This window comes from Mastomys coucha, unplaced genomic scaffold (assembly GCF_008632895.1).
Source record: "Mastomys coucha isolate ucsf_1 unplaced genomic scaffold, UCSF_Mcou_1 pScaffold5, whole genome shotgun sequence".
NCBI lineage: Eukaryota > Metazoa > Chordata > Mammalia > Rodentia > Muridae > Mastomys > Mastomys coucha.
Genome location: NW_022196911.1, coordinates 113,602,948 through 113,622,918, shown reverse-complemented (window position 1 = coordinate 113,622,918; position 19,971 = coordinate 113,602,948). Strand labels below are relative to the sequence as shown.

The following is a 19,971-nucleotide window of genomic DNA, read 5'->3' as shown; positions in this document are numbered from 1 at the left end:
AATTCGATAAAATGGCTTGACAACAATTAACCATTAACTTCAATTAAGAAAGAAGCATCCGACAAAGAAAACAACACAGCTCCTCTCGCCCTGAGGTTCTCCTGCCGCCGCCGGCTTTTAAGCGGGGATAGTAATTTTTGGTTGACTGTCCACAGCCGGCCGGAGGAACTCAGGCTGCTGGGCTCAGATCTGGGTCAGGGTGATGGGATTTCATTTTTCAAAATTAACCTTCCAACTCACCGCATTCCAGAACTCTGGAAGTTTATGCTGATTTTCTATTTTTAATGACCTTACAATAAAAAGAAAAAAAGCCAAAAAGATACAGCCTGATAACAAGTAAGCTAGCCATCTCTATGCAACAGACAAAAGAATGAGCCAGGGTGCTTCGTCTTGCCACCACCATTTTTGATTAGAGAAGAAGGTACTACATCCAGCCTAACAGCATGAAGCTACAGGGCAGAGATCCGGGAGAAGCAGCTCTGAACCGGTGGACGCCTCGGGAGCAGAGAGCGGGGCTGCTGGCTGGAACACCGTATGGCCGTTAAGCTACAGGCTAGAATTTGTCCCTCAAGCCATGGCTGCTCGTGCATGCCTATCATCAGGAAGTAGAGGCAGGAGGATTACCACAGCCTGGGCTACATACAGAGCTACAGGGTGAGGCCATGCTTCAGACAAAACCAGGGGCCGGAAGTAGGGCTCTGCTGGCGCCAAGAGCTTGCTCCGTAAACTCAAGGACCCGGATTTGATTTTTAAACCCGTTTTAAAGAGCCAGGCAGAGGCTCTTTAAGCCTCTGTGCTTGGGAGGCCTGGGGTGTCCTCCCAGCCTAACAGGAAAGTTCTGGGCCAATAAGAGTGTTTTAAAATAGAGTGGATAACAGTTCTGAGAAATGACACCTTGGATTGTCCTCTGACCTCCACATGGGTTCAAATACACATGCATACATACATGCACAAAAACAGTAAATTAAGGGGCTGCAAAGTGGCCCAGTGGTTACGTGCATTGACTGTTCTGGCGGAGGACCCAGGTTACATTCCCAGCACCCACATGGCAGTTCACCTCCTACAAGATGCTAGTTCCAGAGGGAGTCTTAATGCCCTCTCCTGCCCTCCACGGGTACTGCACACAGGTGGAGTACAGGCACACATGCAAGCAAAAACCCATACACAAATACATTTTGAAAAAAAAAATCACATTTGTCTCTCAGTGGTCTAGAATATAACCATCGGCTGCAAGCCCACCCAAGAAGCCTGCCTTACCACAACCAAACATTCTGTTGTGGTCGTTTGGTGTGAACCTGTGGCATTCTGGGCAGGCTCTGCTTGCAATCCCCAGATATAATCTGTGGACAACAGACCATCTTCTCTGCTGTCTCAACTAAAGAATAAAATCATTAAAAAAAAGCCAGGCAGTGGTGGCGCACACCTTTAATCCCAGCACTTGGGAGGCAGAGGCAGGTGGATTTCTGAGTTCGAGGCCAGCCTGGTCTACAGAGTGAGTTCCAGGACAGCCAGGGCTATAGAGAGAAACCCTGTCTCAAAAAACAAAACAAAAAATCAAAACCAAAAAAATCATAAAAATAGAAGAAAAAAAAAAAGAATAGGAGCTGTCATAAAAAAAGAAAAAAAAAAAAAGAATAGGACAGGGGCTGTCACCAAGCTCTGTCCAGGCTGTAGCAGCTGGAGAGGCAGGGGCAAGGGGGTGGGGTGGGCGGCGGCTTGACAGCCTGATATCTTGGGTCTCCCTCAGTAGATGGGCATTCTGAAAAACCTCAAGTGACCTCATCATCCTGGAGTGGGGCCACTGGAAAAGACAAGTCATGTGACATCAATGAGGGGAGGGGGAAGAGAGAGAGAGGGGGGAGAGACAGAGAGGAAGAGGGAGAGGAAGAGAAAAGAGGAGAGAGGAAGAGAGAGAGGGAGGGAGAGGGAGAGGCAATCCTGTCCCCAAATTCATGGGCAAAACTAACCCTAAAAACAACTGGAGAAACTTGACCATGTGGGGATTAAACCACTCCAGATGTGATGGAAAGAATAGAAAAAAAAAAAAAATCCGAAGATTTTCAAATAAAAATGTTTGGCATCATCAAAGACTGTGAGAAACTGTTGAAACCCTGACTGGCTTTGGTGAAATAAAAACAGGTGCTCACAGAGAGAACCCCACTGGAAACCCCACAAGGCTGAAGTGTGAGTCGTCTCAAAATATAAAACTCAGCAGAGGAAGGCGACTTGGCAGGACACCCTGAGGAGAGTGGTAAGCTAGCTAGCTGGTGGAAGTGACCACGAATGTGGCACAGACATGAACAGACCTAACAAATCAAAGTCAGAAGCATGGGTGAAGAAACACAGGGTGGACCGAGAGAACGGAAGCGAGGGCATACAATACAGGCTGCCAAGGAGGAGAGCTGAACTTCTCAACAGCTAAGGAGACGCAGTATGCCGCTCAGGATAAAAGGGTGTCCACCCATTTCAAGAGATTTCAACCAAACTATGGCACATCTGAGGATAGACAACTCTTTATCCAGACTAAAAAAAAAAAAAAAAAAAAAAATTACTGCTGGGCAGAGGTGGCACACATCTTTATTCCCAGCACTTGGGAGGCAGAGGCAGGCAGATTTCTGAGTTCGAGGCCAGCCTGGTCTACAGCGTGAGTTCCAGGACAGCCAGGGCTATACAGAGAAACCCTGTCTCAAAAAACAAACAAAAAAACCAAAACAAACACAAACAAACAAACAAAAATTACTGTGCTGGTTTCATATCAACTTCACACAGCTAAAGCCATCTGAGAGGAGGAGCCTCAATTGAGAAAATGCCTCCAGAAGATCCGACTGCAGGCAAGCCTGCAGGACATTTTCTTAATTAGTGATTGATTGGGGAGCCCTCCGCCCATTGTGGGTGGAGCCATCCCTGGGCTGGGCAAGCCAGGGGGAGCAAGCCAGTGAGCAGCACCCTCCAGGGTTCTGCATCAGCCCCTGCTCCAGGTTCCTGCAGTGTTTGAATTCCTGTCCTGATTTTCTTCAATGATGTAGAAGCAGAAGCCAAATGAGCCCTTCCCTCCCCAAGCCGCTTTGGCCAATGGCGTTTCACCACAGCAACAGAGACCCTAACTAGGACAGTAACTTACCAAGAAGAGCTATGCAGAATCAGTGGACTCACTGGGGCTGAGGATAGGCCTATAGAGGCTAGAGAACGAAGCCACCAAAGTGTGAGCTTCCGTGGGAGGCACAGTGAACTCCTAGAGAAAAAGGTCACAAAAAAAGACAGTGAACACAGGAACATGCTGGTTAATTTAACTGATTATGAACATAACAAGTTTTGTGTGGGACTGAAATTCTTTTTTGTTTATTTTGTTTTCCTTTTTTTTTTTCAGAACTTTTATTTATTTTATTTACATGAGTATACTGTAGCTGTTTTCAGACACACCAAAAGAGGGCATCAGATCCCATTACAGATGGTTGTGGAATTGAACTCAGGACCTCTGGAAGAGCAGTCAGTGTTCTTAACCACTAAGCCATCTATCTCTCCAGCCCCCCTGCTTTTGTTTTACAAGACAGGGTTTCTCTGTGTAACTCTGGTTGTCCTGGAGCTCACTCTACAGACCAGGCTGGCCTCGAACTCAGAGATCTGCCTGTCTCTGCCTCCTGAGTGCTGAGGTTAAAGGCATGCACCACCACCACCATCCAGCTAAAATTCTAAATAATAACAAAGATGATGTTCTATGAGAAGTTCAGGCCTACTAAAGACTTACTAACTAGCTCCACTCTTGGTCTAAGGCTGAGTCCCTCTTGTGGCTGGTCCTTGGAAGTGCTGCAGGCAGAAGAGGTAGGAGGAGGTGGGAAGGACCAGGAAGAGACACAGAGAAAGGAGCCTGATTCTTCCTCTAGTTCTCTGAGCACCTAGAGCTCCAAGGAGTCTCCTCGGCCACATTCTGCAGGCTCCTGAGACCTTATGAATTTGTGAATTGTAGCTGAGGACCACTGCCTGGGTGACCTGAGGATGGATGCCCCCCCCCCCCAGTGGAAACAAGGACAGCTGAAGTTGGCGGTGGCTCCTTTTACAGCAGCTGGTAATGTGCTGAGATGGTCCAGCAGGTAAAGATGTTTGCCTCTAAGCTGAATGACATGAATTTGACCCCCAGAACTCACATGGTAAAAGGTGAGAATTGAGCCCTGCAGGCTGCCCTCTGACCTCTACGTGTGCACCTGACAGAGGGAAGCAAACCCTCTGTCTCCCTGGAAGCCTGTAATCTTAGCAAGGGAGGGCCCGGGCCTCACGGCTCAGGGGTGCAGGAACTCAGCTGCCAGCCTTCCTGAGTCATGGAGGCCCCTGCTTGCCTTCCCACCTCGACTGACCCAGGGTCAGAGCTGACCTCCAGGCTTCAGCTCTTATCACCAGGAACTAAGAACATTCTGCCTTCTGGCTGCTCAAGGTGAGGACATGGAGGGAGGAGTGACGGTTCTAGGCCTGAACTGAGTGCCTTGGGATGGGTTTATCAACCAGACCACCTGGAAAGAGTGAACGCACGTGCAGGACAGAACTCACGTGTCAGGACAGTTTAGCTGCTGGCGACTCAATCCTGAGATTACAGGCTTCCAGGGAGACCAAACACCTGGAAGAGGATGCAGCCCTGGGGCCCAAGTACAGGAGGAGGACAAAGAGACAGAGCTGGGGGACGTGCAAATGGCCTGGAGCTTGGGTCTCTGTCCACAGACAACCACAGACAAGCACCCACAGGAGGGACTGAGCAACAAGAGACAGGCTCCAGCAAGGTGGAGCACCAGATGGCAGACCCTTCCAGGGGAGGACAGGGAACTGGCTAGGGCAGGGCAGGGCAGGGCAGGGCCCTCCACGGGTAAGGGAGATTCATCTTGACATAGCTGGGGTCTGGCTGGATCCATTCCCACTTCATCCTAGGCCCCTCTGAGCCCCGATATCCCACACTATGACAGGATCCAGCACCTTCCCAGGGCCAGGTACCAGTGATAGAGAGGTGGAGGGTAGGTGCTGGGTCTAAAGAGCAAGACACTCAGAGCTCCTGGTACCATGGACCAACTGAACCTGAGCTGAGCTCCCCAGAGCAGCTTTGGATTCATACCTCACCAAAGCAGGGGCTGACTAAAGCCATCTGCCTCCAAGCCACCTTCCAGGTTGCACAGGGGACATAGAAAACCCATGGGGCTGGGAGATGGCCCAGTGGTTAAGAGCACTTGCTTGTGAAGAGGACCCGGAGCATTTAGTTCCCAGCATCCACAAGGTGGCTCACAACTGTCTGTATCTCCAGTTCCAAGGAATCTGATGCCCCCTACTGGACTTCATAGGCACTGCACACACAGTGCACAGACACACAGGCAGAACACATATACACATAAAATTAAGTAAACAAGTAAACAAGTAAGTATATACTTCCTATGGTTATGAGGGAAGACAGAATCAGATATGAGGATTAAGGTTTGTTTTATTTTTTGAGACAGGGTCTTATGTGGCCCAGGCTGGCCTCATGATCACTATCTATCTGAGGATGGTCTTGAACTTCTGATCCTCCTGCTCCCTCTGAGTGCTAGGCTCACAGGCGTGTACCATAGGCATGCACCACCACACCTGAGCTATAAGGTGTATTACACCTTGGACTTCCTGCATGCTAGGCAAGCACTCTACCAAGGAAGCCAAGCCACATCTCTGGCCAGGAGGAGGAGGACAAGGAGGAAGAGGAGGAGGAGGGGGGGGAGGAGGAAGAAGACGAGGAGGAGGAGGAGGAAGAGGAGGAGGAGACACATGCCTTTAAATTCAGCCCTTGGGTGGCAGAGGCAGGAGCATCTCTGAGTTCGAGACCAGCCTGGTCTACAGAGTGAGTTCCAGGATATTCAAGGCTACATAGAGAAACCCTATCTAGGGCAAAAAGAAAGCCACAGCCCAGCCTTAATATTTATTTAACACACTTACCCCTCCCCATGCTAGGGTTGGATCCCAGGATCATGTGCATGTTAGGCAAGAAGTTCTCTACCTTGGACTAGTACCTCCAGCCCCAGGGCAGAGAAGAATTGACCTGTGGGTCCCTTTCCCTCAAAAATCCCCTCACAGAGTCCACACCCTCGCAACTCCCGATTAAGTGTTTTACACTGCTCAGCAGGCTGAGCAGGTCTTTAAACCAGTGGAGCTGGGGCCTGGTAGGTGTCTAGCCAACTCCCTGAAGGAAAATCCTCAGGTCAAACTCCCGCTCCATCTCCCGAGTCCCTGAGGCCTAGCCACTGGGTAGCAGCAACTGGCTTGCTGGAGGATAGAGAAAGGAGGGGGTGTTCTAGCGACTCCATGTATCCCAGCTCCTTCACACCAGGAGCTATCGTCTTGGCAAAGCAGTATTCCTCTCCCATGAGGCCTGTTTTCTAGGGGTCGCTGCTAGAATTTCTGCTCTCTCTGCTCCTCCCCACTCATTAGGGTACCTTTTGCCAGGTGGTGGTGCAGGCCTTTAATCCCAGCACTCAGGAGACAGATGCAGGTGGATCTCTGTGAGTTCTAGGCCAGCCTGGTCTACAGAGCTACTTCCAAGACAGTCAGGGTTACACAACAAAATCCGTCCTCCTTTCCTTAGCCTTGTTCCCCATGGTCCTCTTGATTCTCACAGGCTGGCCCACGGAAGAGCCGATGCTGCCCAGCGCCTGGAAGAATCCAGACTGTGGCCCTGCAAAGACCTGTCAGTCCTGAGGCTCACTGGCACTGGAGGCCGAGCTGTGTCCTGTGGCTCCTGTACAGAAAGTGCCTTCCACTTCCACAGAAAGTAATGCCAGTCCCCTGTGATGGTCTCCTTCACCTCTCTCCCCACCAAGCTTGACCACATGGTCAAATAGACGGCTAGATGGAGGCAAGACAGCATAGACATTCCTCCCTCTGTCCTCCCCACGAAGCATAGCCCCTACTAAGTAAATAGCAACCCATGGAGGAGAGCTGGCCAAACATCGTGAGACTGCTTCAGATGGGGACATTTTATAAACCCCACCAGGCATCCAACAGCTCACAAACCAGCGGCAAGGGTGTGGCCCAAGCAGACTCTCTTCCCTCCTGGGTGTCTTATCTCATCCCCAAGCCAGCCAGCCAGCTTGAGTAGTGAGGGGATGGACTCAGCAGCCCTGGGAATGACTAACCTGGGTAAATGTCCCTCCTCATGACACCTGACGTAGGGTCACTACTGCTGTGATGAAACACTGTGACCAAAAGCAATGTGAGGAAGGGAGGGTTACTTTCATGTACACTTCAGTGCCTCACAGAAGGAAGTCAGGGGAGGCACTCAAAGAGGGTTTGACCCTGGAGGCAGGAGCTGATGCAGAGCCATGGAGGGGTGCTGCCACGGGCTTGCTCAGCCTGCTTTCGTACAGAACCCTGGACCACCAGTCCAAAGGTGACACCTCCCACAGTAGGCTGGGTCCTCCCACATCAATCACTAATTAAGAAAATGTCCCTCAGCTTGAATTTATGGAGGCATAATTGAGGTTCCCTCCTTTCAGATAACTCTAGCTTATCCAGAATTGACACAAAACTAGGCAGGACACACAGTGGGCCTGAGCCTAGCCTGGGCAACAGAAGACCCCCAACTCATAAACAAGGCTTGGTCATAATTCAGGACAGTGACCTTCATGCCTAGGGGTCAAAGACAAGCAGGCTACCATCGAGGGCTTGGTAAGCACATGACACAGGGCAGGAGTGCCTCCCTCATGAGATAGGGCACAAGGACTTCCTGGAGGAAGTGAGAGCTAAGCTGGCAGTGCAGGGCCTTTCAGGCCAAGAGTCTGAAGAGATTCTGTAGCCATCGTCCTTGGACTCTAATCCTGTGTGCTCCCCCGTGCCTCTACCTCTGGACTTTAAGCTTTGGAGATAACAGAGCCTGTGTGGTAGGTTGGTGGGAGTCAGAGCAAGATGCAGGTTGGAACATTCAGGAGGAAGGGAGGGAGGAAAGGAGGGAGGGAGGCAGGGAGGCAGGGAGGCAGGGAGGCAGGGAGGCAGGGAGGCAGGGAGGCAGGGAGGGAGGGAAGGGCGGAGGAGGGGGCTCCAAAGCCAGGAGCTCCAGGAAGGTCCTGAGCCACACAGGATCTCGATCTCCAGCAGGTGGCAGTGTCGCCCCAGGAATGAGGTTGGTCCCACATGGGTCAGTGCTTGCTGGCAGAGACAGTGGAGAATAAGGGGCAGGCACTACCGCATGCCTGTCTCAAGGGACAGGCCACGGGTGGACCCTTCTCAGGTCATTGTTATCTCCTCCAAACCATCGGTGCCGTTTGTTGGGCTCTTGTTGTGAGGGGGTTCTCATTGTTATCCACTAACTCCACTCCTCATTCACTTTGAACCTATGAATCAGGTTCCTGTGTCCCCTTCATTCTGGGTGCTAAGCAACCCTTCAAGCCAACCCCAGCATCTCCTGGCCGCACCCCAGTCCTGGTTCTATAGGGCTGTGTGCTAATGGAGAGAGAGGGGCAGGTCACCAGGACACAGCGGAATGTCCGGGTGGGGTGTGGGGTGGGGAGGCAGGTCTTTCCCTGACACCTGGGCCCCTTCCTCAGCCCCATTCAGTCATGTCATTTGTAGGGCTGTTCAGTGTGCAGAGGTACTCACTCCAGGGCCAGGCAGGGCCTGTGTGTGACTAATAGACTGAGTGTAACTGTTTGTGATTCCCCACTCCATAGGTAAGAGGAACATAGCCTCCAGCTAGGAAGAAGAGATGGACAAATACTGAGAGCACCCGTGACCCTGTGTCCCACCTCTCCCCAGAGCCTCCTGTTACACACATGCATTCACATGTACACATACTCAACACATATACACAAATATATACTCATATACATACACACTCATCCACATATCCACATGTACACACACACTCATGTATAGATGCACACATGTTAACACACACACACACATATACACAAACAAGCTCACAGGTATTCATACTCATGTATATGTACACAGGTACACTCACTGACATACATAAAACCCACATACATAGCAACATGCACACAAGCACAATCAAAAATATACTCACACATGCATACACATACAGGAACACACATGCACACTATGTTTGTACACACAGCACACATGCATGTGTAAAACAGTCTACAAGCTCCCTCTGGTCTCGCCCTCTGCTGGCAGGAGGAGCAGGTAAGCTCCTGACCAGTTCTGACAAGGCCAGCTCAGCGCCCAGCCTGCCCCTCCCCCAGCCTCCCTGATGTGATCTTACTTACCCTCATCCCTGCCCAGGAGGCAGTGAGACGGAAACCCAGATCACGGGCCACACCGAGCGCCCGCCCTCTCTTCTCTTCCACCCCAGTACCACCATCTCAGGGTCTCACACCTTCACAAGTGCCCTGTGGAGAGTAGGGCCACTCACATCCTTGACCATCCTCCTGTCTCCTCCTTGGCACAGAGTCTGACTCAGAGTCACAATGCAATGAAGCCTAGCTCTCTCTCTGGCCTGCGGCCTGCTCTCGGGCAGCATGAGGCCAGTGGGGAGAGATACTGAGGGCCTTCTAGGAAGTTCCAGGATTCCAGGAGGGCAGTGTTTCTTTAAACCAGGTTGTCAGGAAAGGGTGGCTATGTAAAGAGCTGGGGAAGTGCACTGCAGGCAGAGAGGGTAGGTGCAGAGGCTCTGGGGCAGGGACCAGGATGCACACATGCACACGCTCACAATAACTTACTCTTATTAATAAAAAGGGATGAGAAGTGTGTGAGACCTCATTTGCTTCCTGTAGCGATGGCTACATTTGCTACCAGTCATGAAAATAGAAGCCCAGGGGACAAATTTTAACGCCCACCTTGACATTCCAAGACAGACTGCCCAGCAGAGGGGGAATACTCTCTTTTTGGAAGAGTGCCAGGCAATACCAGGATAAATGATGTTAGAGAGTTGGACCCTGCAGTTCTAGCGCTTAGAAGTCTGAGGGAGAAGGAGCAGGAATTTGCAGCCAGGATGAGTTGTGTAAAAAGCAGAGGTTGGGGAGATAGTTCAGCCCGTGAGATGGCTTACTTCCTCTCTGGAAGATGGAGCCCTGATTCCCAGAACCCACTGCTGCAGCCTACCACCACCTGTGACTGCAGTTCCGGGGTCTAGTGCCCCCTCCTGGATCCTGAGGACACTGAACACATATGTACACACACACACAGAGACATACACACATGAATTATAAATCGTCAAAAACAATAATGGGCCAGGCAGTGGTGGTGCATGCCTTTAATCCCAGCACTTGGGAGGCAGAGGCAGGCGGATTTCTGAGTTCGAGGCCAGCTTGGTCTACAGAGTGAGTTCTAGGACAGCCAGGGCTACACAGAGAAACCCTGTCTCGAAAACAAAAACAAAAACAAAACAAAAAAACCCGTAATGGCCTGGTATGGTGACATGCACACCTTTAATTCTAGCACTGAGAGGCAGAGGCAGGAGGATCTGTGTGAGTTTGAGGCCAGCCAGGGCCACTTAGTGAGACCTGTCTTCAAGCAAATAATTAAATTAAAATAAATTTAGGAAAACAATAAAAATCACAAGAGGAATTCGCTCATGCAGCCCCGCCCACTCGGGAAAGCCACGCCCACAGGGCAGCCACGCCCACGCGGATTGTGCTATATTCCCTTTTCCCCAAACCTTTCTATGGTCTGAATGTAAAATATCCTCAGAAGCTCATCTGTTTGGACATGTGGTCCCCGGCTGGCAGTGTTGTTTTAGGGGGACAGTGGAACCTTTGAGAAACAGAGCCCAGCTGGAAGACATGGGCCCTCTGGGGTACCTGCTTCCACGCGGGGCGCACTGTGCTTCCGGTTTACAGAGATGTATACAAAGAGGGCTGTGAGCTCCCACTGTCACCAACAGAGCCACTTCAGCAGCAATGCCTTCCTGAACTGAAACTCCCCGCAACTACATGCAGTGAGAATTTTGGCTTCTCTAAAAACACAGCAATGTTATAGGAATATGTTTTTGTTTTAATCCCAGGTGTGGGATACGGGGCTGCCCCAGATTGTCCACAGCAGCTGCCTATGATTTGTCTCGTGCTCTGGCAGGGGCGTGCTTCTGCCGACTGAAGGTAGTTTGTTTGGAATTCTGGGGACTCTTGAGAAGGAATAAAAATGACAGAGCCGGGAGAAAGGGGCTGCAGCAGCTGCTCCTGCTGCTTGGAGGTATCCTGATGGCAAAGATTGGATTTGCTCCAAGGAACTCAGCTCTCCCCAATCAGCGGGAAGTAGTCTAAGGAGATCGATGCCCCCTTTTCCCCTCTAGCCTTCTTTCTTTCCTACCTAGTGTTGAAGGTTGGGAGGAATAAGGATGGAGAAGAGCGGTAGGGAAAAAAAACCAATAGTCAAAAATACAGTTACAACCATGAGCCAAGACAACCCTTCTCCTCTCTGCAGCTTCCGACAGCTTCTGCCAGAGAGAAACATCAGATCCCCAATCTTAGCTTGTGCTTCAGTAGACAAGCTTTTCTTAGTGAATTCTAATTTTGTTTCATTAAAAAAAAAAAAAGAGGGCTGTGGCTGAGTTGGAAGATCCCTCAGCTGGCATGCATGAGGCCCTGGGTTCTATTCCCAGTGTTGCACAAGCTGGGCATGGTGGCACACGCCTGCTGAAGGCAGGAGGATCAGATGGCCAAGGTCATCCTCAGTTACACAGTGAGGACCAAGCCAGCCTAGGCTACATGAGAGCTTGTCATTAAAATAAAATAAATAAAAGGTGGAAGAGGAGAAAGAGGAGGGAAGGTGGAAAGGGGGGAGGGGAGGAAGAGGAAGGGGTGGGAGGGGGAAGGAATTGGGCACTCTGCAGCCCCTGCATGGAAGAATTGGTTACCGGTGCCCATGATTACCAGAAGGTCACCAACAGACCTTTAACAATGGAGGAGATTAGCTCTCACCCCAGTCTTCTGGTGTCTATGAGCCAGGCTGTCCCAAAAATGGAATGTGAATCAGACCTGGGTTGGCATCAGCATGTACCCAGCAGGTCTTGGAAAACACAAAATGCCAGCTGGGAGCTTGGTACTCCAGTCCCCTGACCTGGGTCTTTCAGGAATGATTGGGCTGGTGAGATGGCTCAGCAGGTAAACACATTTACTGCTCTTGCCCAAAGGTCCAGTCCCAGGCTCGGGAGCCATGCAAACGAATGCTGGATGTGGCGGTGCGCCTCTGGAACCCAGCAGCCTGCTATGAGAAGTGCCCTGAAGATGGAGGGCCAGCTAGCATGGCAGAAATAAACAATCCTGCCTCAATGAGGTGGAAGGAAAGAGCCAACCATCCTCTGACCCCAACACACATCCTGTGACACTCAGCACCCCCCCATAAAACCAAGAAATAAAACTTATCTAAAGAGGATTATCTGACTGATGATCCAAATGGTGAAGGTGCCCAGACAGCATTGTGCGGACATGCTGGCATGAGCCCTCACCAACCTCCCAGCATGGCAGAGAGACAGGAGCAAGTCGCCGTGTGCGGCCTAGTGAAGACTGACTGGCCCATGGAGACTGACAGCAATGCCCCTGTAGGTGTACTTTTGGGGTTGCTTTATCAGGTTCTTTTACCTCCAACCCTTACTTCACCCTAGTCACTTCCAATGCCCAGCACTAGGTAGGAGAGACAGAAGGTTAGAGAGGAGAGGGAGTGTGGGCCTCTTCACAATACTTCCTGTTCACTAGGGGCATCAAGGATTTCAAAATTATTTTTACAACGTTCCCTGGGGTAAGTCCAATGTTGTCAGAAGAGCTCCAAACGGCGATCCAGCAGACACAGCAGCCGGGTCCTTGTGTGGCTCCCCCATTTATACCCTCTCCAGAGTCCCAACAGTCACCTGCAGCTGGCAGAAATCCCACGCCCCTCCTAGACTGTCCGCAAGACAATCTTAATTCCCATATCCTACATCTGGGATTAAAACAAAAACATAGTCATGTAACATAACTGGGTTTTTAAAGAAACTAAAATTAGTGCTAAAGCCCTCCCACCCCGTGACCTGACCCTTATAGGTACCCCCTTGTAAAGTTACATCACCCCAACACTGCCAAGGACCTGGCTTCTATCCCATGGTCCTTGTGAGACACCACTACACTGGGGAGCAAGCTTCTAGCACACAGCTCATTGGAGAACACACTGCAAACAGATCCAAACCATAGCACACTCTAGATGAGAGGTGACGTGAGAGTCGCATTTACCACAGGCTATGCCCAGCCCTCAGCTGCATCCTGCGGGATGAGCAGGCCAGACCAGAGAGGCAGACAGATCTGGGACAGACAGTGTCTAAGCACACACGAGTCTGGACTGAGCGTTAACAGCTAAGAAAGAAAATGTCAGTTTCCAGTTCTTGTAACCCTGAGCACTATTTTTTTTGTTTGTTTTGTTTTTTTGGCTTTTTGGTTTTTTCAAGACAGGGTTTCTCTGTATAGCCCTGGCTGTCCTGGAACTCACTCTGTAGACCAGGCTGGCCTCAGACTCAGAAATCCACCTGCCTCTGCCTCCCAAGTGCTGGGATTAAAGGCGTGCTCCACCACCACCTGACTCTGGGCAGTATTTTTTTAAATTAGAAAACAATACATTTGTTTTTGTTTTTGAGACAGGCTCTCACGGAGCCCAGAGTGTCTTTGAACTCTCCCAAGGTAACTTAGAATGGCCCTGAACGCCTGATCCCCCTCCTCCACCTCCTGTGTACTGGAATCATGGGCGTGTGCCACCACACATGCTTAAAATGTCATTAAAAAAAAAAGTCTAAAAATATTTAGGGAAAAATGTCAAGAAAGTGATACCTAATGTTTAATTAAAGGAAAAATCCAGCAAAATGTTAGCAACTGTTAAGTGTAGCTGACAGAGCCGGAGGCGTCCACATCGCCAGCCTCTAGAATTTCTGTGACGTTCTTTGTAATGGCATTGTTTAACTAAAGCATTTCCTTTCCTCAAGGAGGGGAGAGATGCTTGCAGGATTTTCTTTTAGTGTACATTTTGTTTATTTTGTGCTCATGTCACGAATGGCTTGTGGAGGTCTAAGGACAAGTGGCTGCCGAGCGGTGTCAGTTCTCTCCCTTGGCCATGAGGATCCCAGGAACTGAACTCATGCACCCAACACCTACCTTTGCCCACAGAGCCATCTTGTCAGCCCCCACCCCCTGCTACTGACTTTTCTTTAAGTCAGTAAAGTCTCCATAGTGTGTAAGAGGTTGCTTTTCTTTGAGGCTGGGTAGTCAAGCAGGCATGACACAGGGAGGGCCTGTAATGCACATTTGCTCTCTTATGCATCCAAAGACCAGGAGTGCAAAGTCAGTGCCGTGGACAGCGAGTGTGAGTGAACAGCTGGTCTGAGTGAATGCCATTTCATCCATGTTCCCAATGCCAGGGCTCCTACAGAACCACCATGACCACCTCAGTCTAAAACACAGGGCCCACAAAAAGGACCCACCATGTCCTTATGAGGAGAACAGAATTCCGATCTGAAGCACAGCTGATATTTAGGTCTGACCGTTCTCTGTCCACCACCTTGGATTCATTCAAGCAGCCTCCTCGGCCCCATCCTACCCCAGAAACAGTATCCCTTTCCCCCGTGTGCAGTGACAGGCCTGTCTCCAGGGGGAAGAGCCACAAGTGCTCAGCACAGCTCATGAAAGAGGGACTTGGTAGCTGAGGGAAGCGATGCATGGATAGTTCACCAGCCAAGAGCTCTGGCTGTTCTTCTCGAGAATCTGAGTTCAATTCCAGCACCCACACTGCCGCTCACAACCCTCTGTAACCCCAGCTGCAGGGGATCTGACGCCCTCTTCTGGCCACTGAGAGCATCTACACTCACACGTGCACACACATGATTAAAAATAAAATCGATCTGTAAAACACAGCACAGGCTCCGTTTGGGGTGGTGGGCTGGATTCCTGGGAGTATTGCACAAGAAGGGAAAGAGGCTCCAGGCTGGAGCCACACGCTGTCACAGTGGCCTGGTTGTCCCATGAGGGGTGTCTCAGGCAGGTACAGTTAGAAGGGTGCATGTCCACCTGTCTGTGGAGATGGCAAGTCCTGGGGCTCCTCTGTGGGAAATGTGTAACCTTGGCCTCGGGTGTCCCTGGAGGGGCTTCATGTTGGGTCCCCAGGTCCACAAAGCTACACATGGCAGGCCAAGGCTGCTCTGCCTTTCTGCCACCATACCTGTGCCACATCCTGGGACCAGGCGTTTGACCACCTGAACGACAGCGGCGGAGGCTTCTCCCTCCTGTAGTCCTTTCCCTTCGAGGCAAGACAGGCTTCTGCTTGCTGTGACAGCCTGTGACATCCGCCTCTGGGCTAATGCTGGGGTCAGCAGTGACTCACGGGTTCCAGCTGCAGCTATAAGCCTCTGAGTGAGAGTGTCACCGTGTGCGTCCCAGGCTGGGTGTTGAGGGCTCACTGTGTGTGAGCACAGCACGCTGAGATGACATGCCGGGGATCTAAAGAGTGGGGCATCCATCCTCAAGGTCACTCAGTGCTCATAGGCCCAACGAAGCGCAAGAGGCTCCTGTGACCACACTGTGGCTCCCATCACTTGGTCCACACATGACTGGTTCAACCTGCCCTAGTCTTCAGTTAAAAGGCAGGATTCAGCCTGACCTGAGGGCTAGGGGGAGAAGCGGGGAAAAAAACCAACCACCCATCTGCTGGGCTGGATATACCCCCAAGAAGGAAGGAAAGAGGGCCGAAAATAGAACCAATGCGCTGCTCATTAGCATGTAATTTTCCTCTGATTTGCATACTTTGCGCTAGAGCCACTAAGCGTACAATTATAAAATCAAATGCGTGAATGAATTCCTGTGCCCTTCCTAGAATAGACACACTGCATCCTTAGGCAGGCCAGCTCTCCAGAGCTCACTGCTCGTGCTACCCACCCCCCCTTTTCTCCTTCCCCTCTCTCCTCCAGAACTCCCAACTGAATTTATTCTTGATTTAGATAAAGCTCTCTGGGGATGGAGAGATAGCTACTTAGATAAAGTGCACCTGAGCTGGATCCCAGATCCTACATAAAAAGGCAGCATGCACCTGTAATCCCAGACACTGGAGGATCCCCGGGGCTTCTGGAAGCTGGCCTGGCTGACTCAGCAAACTCCAGGTGCCAGTGAGAGACCCTGTCTGAAAGAACAGAGGATTGGTTCCTGAGGGAAGGCACCTGAGGCCGATCTCTGAAAACACACACACACACACACACACACACACACACACACACACACACGAAAGGAAACAAAGAAAATTCCCCCAGCATGCATCACTTCCATCATTAAACAGAGAGCTAGGACGTAATCATGAGTGAATTCGGCCGTCAGGAAGGATTCTCACGCACTTGGCCTTCCAGGCTTAAGTAGTTGCTGTTAGCCCTGCGATACAGATACTGAACACCGGAAGCGGACGGAGCACAGCCTCCAGTAAGAACTGGCACAGACTGGCATGATTTGAGGCAAGACCTTAGTTTCTGGTCCCTGTTTGCTTGGGCTGTTATGCCTGGCTATGGACCATCTGTCTCAGGAGAATCCGCGGAGGTCCTACCTAAGGCGTGCCACCGGGTGGGACAGAGCATGCGCAGAAAGCACGAACAATGTTTCCAGGACCTGGGATGTTTGGGGTTTTGAGACGCGGTAGTTAATGTTAACTGGCAACTTCACACAATCCAGACTCACCTGGGCGATGCCTCTGGACATGCCCGTGGGGGATTATCCTGATTATCTTCGCTAGTGTGGGGCGCCCGGCTGTGACTGTGGCTCCGGTCACTCGCTGGCTGGCATCCGGGGCTGTATAAATGGAGAAAGAGAGCTGAGCAGCAGCATGCGCTCCTCTGTTCTCTGATTGTACATGGGGTGCAGCCGGTAGCTTCTAGCTCCACTGCCGTATAGCTTCACCGCCACGCTGGACTTGGCTGCAATAAACTGCTTGCTTTTTATAAATTAGAACCCACGGCCACACTCTGTGGTCCCGGCTATCTCAGAATAGGGTAGCTCAAACTAGACTTGAACCTGTGGTGGTTCTTGTGTTTCAGCTTCTGGAGAGCCAGGACTACAGGCTTGTGCCACCGTGCCCAGCTTTCAACTTCTGGCCCCTAGGGGCTGGGCTGGTGTTGAATTGTGCGTGTCTCTTCTAGAGCGAAGGAGAGTCGCACAGGTTCTCTCTGAGCTTCTGCATGCACTCACAGGGCTTCCGGGGTGGGGGTTTGCCTTTGAAGGATTTGGGCTGCACCTGTCATTGAAATTAGACACGAAAATCATCTGCTACGGCTTTTGCAAGGTACAGAGCCGCAGGCAGCTGGAAGCTGGGAACCAGGGCCTGGAGCTGACTCCATAGGCCTGGATTCACCGCTCTCCCTGGGCAAACCTTACCTGGATAGGCTTGGCTTTCTTCCTCCCCATGACAGGGGTGTTGGATTAAACAAGTGAGTCTCAATGGGGAGGGGGGCGGTGTAATTCTGCTTTTTAGGAGACCAGGGCTGTTGCCAAACATCTCACAGAGCCCAGGACAGCTCCATACCCCAGGTGATGGAGCCCAGCATACCAACAGCTCCAATCTGGAAAAATTGGAACATACTGACTCCACCAAGTGGGGAGCCAGTGGTGTTCCTGAGGAGCAGTGACATTCCAGTGGGGAGCTCTGTCCTGCTCTGGGGGGTAGGGAGGGAGGAAGGGGGTGCCAGCTTACCTGGAGCTCAGACAGTACACTCTGGGAACTCAGAGGGCCAGTTCTCATTGGGCTAACAAGGGCTCCCCCAAATGTCAAGGTGACCATGTTCATCCTGAACCCACCTCCTCTGTTCTGTTCCCTTGGTAAAACTGGACAGCCACATGGCATGGGGACAGTCCGGTGCTGTGTCTGGCCAGCACTATAAAGCTTTTCAACAGAGGAGTGCTCACTTATAGCTTTCCTTTGAAAGGTTTTTTTTTCTGCGTGTACAGGTGTCTGGCCTGCACAGATGTCTCTGTGCCACAGGCATCCCCGGAGTTTGCAGAGGCCAGAAGTGGGGTTAGATCCTCTGGGACTGGAACTACGGAAGGCTGTGAGCACCCGTGATGGTGCTGGGAACTGAACTCGGGTCTTCTGGAAGAGCAGCAAGTGCTTTTTACCATGGTCAATCAACAGAAGAAGCAGTAGTCATGATTTACACACACACACACACACACACACACACACACACAGAGACGTTTTGTGTTTCTGAGACAGGGTCTCACATAGCTCAAGTTAGACTTGAACATATCTGTGGAGCCAAAGTTGTCCTTGAACTCCTTGATTTGCCTACCTCTAATTCATTTTACTTAAAAAAAAATTTGTGGGCTGTCAAGATGGCTCAGCCGGTAAGACTGCACTTCCGAAGGTCCTGAGTTCAGATCCCAGCAACCACATGGTGGCTCACAACCACCAGTAATGACATGGGATGCCCTCTTTTGGTGCGTCTGAAGACAGCTACAGTGTATTACACTGGAGGGAGCGGGGCCGGAGGGAGCAGGGCCATCTGTACATCTGCAGTGTACTCATACAAATAAAATAAATAAATTAAATCTTTAAAAAGAAATTTGTGTGTGTGTGTGTGTGTGTGTGTGTGTGTGTGTGTGTAGTGGGGGTGCGGTGCATATTCCATGGCATACATGTGGGGGTCAAAGGACAATTTTTGGAACTTGGTTCTTGGTTCTCTCCTTCCACCACAAGGAACTCTGGAACTGAACTTAGGTCATCAGGCTCGGTGCAAATGCCTGTACCTAGCAGGCCATCTTCCCAGCCCAGCCTCCATTTTTTCATTCTGGGTGCATACCGCCATCCCTGGCTGGACTCTTCTGTTTATATATTTATATTTTTACTTGTTGAGACAGGGTATCACTATGTAGTTCAGGTTGGTCTTGAACTCAGAGACTGGCCAGTCTCTGCCTCCTGAGTGCTGAGATTAAAGGCATGCTGGGTGGTTTTGTTTGTTTCTCTTATTAAACTGTGTGTATACATGTGCATCTGTGTGTGTGTGTGTGTGTGTGTGTGTGTGTAACTCTTAACTGCAGCACCATCTCTCCAGGCTCCTGATTTAAAAAGGAAGGGCAGAGCAGAGCAGAGCAGAGCCCACCTGCCTCTTTCAAATCTGTAGGGCACACAAGACAAGCGCTCCGCCTCCGGAGGCGGTGCCGGTGGAATCAAGTTGGAGAACCATAAAGGCTGCTCTCAAAGCGTGCCCCTCCCTCCGGATTTTCTCTAGAAATTTCTCAGGAGGCTGAAGTGTTCTAAAGGGGAAATGAAAACAAACCACGTGTTCCAGGATGTTCCAGGAGATAGCACAGTGACACACACACACACACACACACACACACACACACACACACATCCCGCTCCCTGCTGAGTAGATGCTGACACAGCAGGACCGGAGGGGCATTCAGCAACTTTAGTATGAAGATAGCTTGGAAAAGAGGGCCCTCAAACCCCGAAAGGTGTCCCACTTCTGTGGGTCACAGGATCACAAGTTCAAGGCCAGCCTAGGCTCCTAGTTGGAGTCCCAATCACTCTAGACATGGCTTCTCCTCCAACCTGAAGCTAGCTGCCCACATCTGCACCAGCAGGGCCAGGCCATGCCATATGGAAGCCTGCCTGACACAGGCCTGGTCCACACCTGCTGTCCCTGTGGTCCCAGTCAGGGACAGACAGGGCATCATCACTCCTATCTGGCCTGAGCTGTCTCTGAGGATGCCTACTCTGGATTCCAGGCAAAGGATTGCACCCAAGGAGGAGAGGAAGGCAAACGCACATCTTAAATGAAGCTTGCGGTCTGGCTGAGGAGGGTGGGGGTGGGGCCAGGGGTGAGATCACTGTCAAACCCTCTGCCCCACAAAGCATTTCCTGGTTTTCCTGGCTCTGCTTCCTTGCCCCCTCCACCTTGCTCTTCCAGGGTAAGGACTGAACTGCATTCGTTGTCATGCTTTTGATGAGCAGGAAGAACAAGTAACAGGGGTGGAGGGGTGGGTGGGTGGAGGGTTGGAGGGTGGAGGGGTGAAAGGGTGGAAGAGTGGAGCG

The 19,971-nt window shown here is 51.0% G+C and overlaps 1 long non-coding RNA gene across 1 annotated transcript; it reads left to right on the top strand.

Annotated features, from left to right (window-relative positions):
* Positions 1 to 8,852: 8,852 nt before the first annotated feature.
* On the top strand, positions 8,853 to 12,321 carry LOC116078117. The gene is made up of 3 exons (XR_004113431.1): positions 8,853 to 9,138; positions 10,958 to 11,048; positions 12,083 to 12,321. It is a non-coding gene; the product is annotated as an uncharacterized LOC116078117 (long non-coding RNA).
* The last annotated feature ends 7,650 nt before the right edge of the window (positions 12,322 to 19,971 follow it).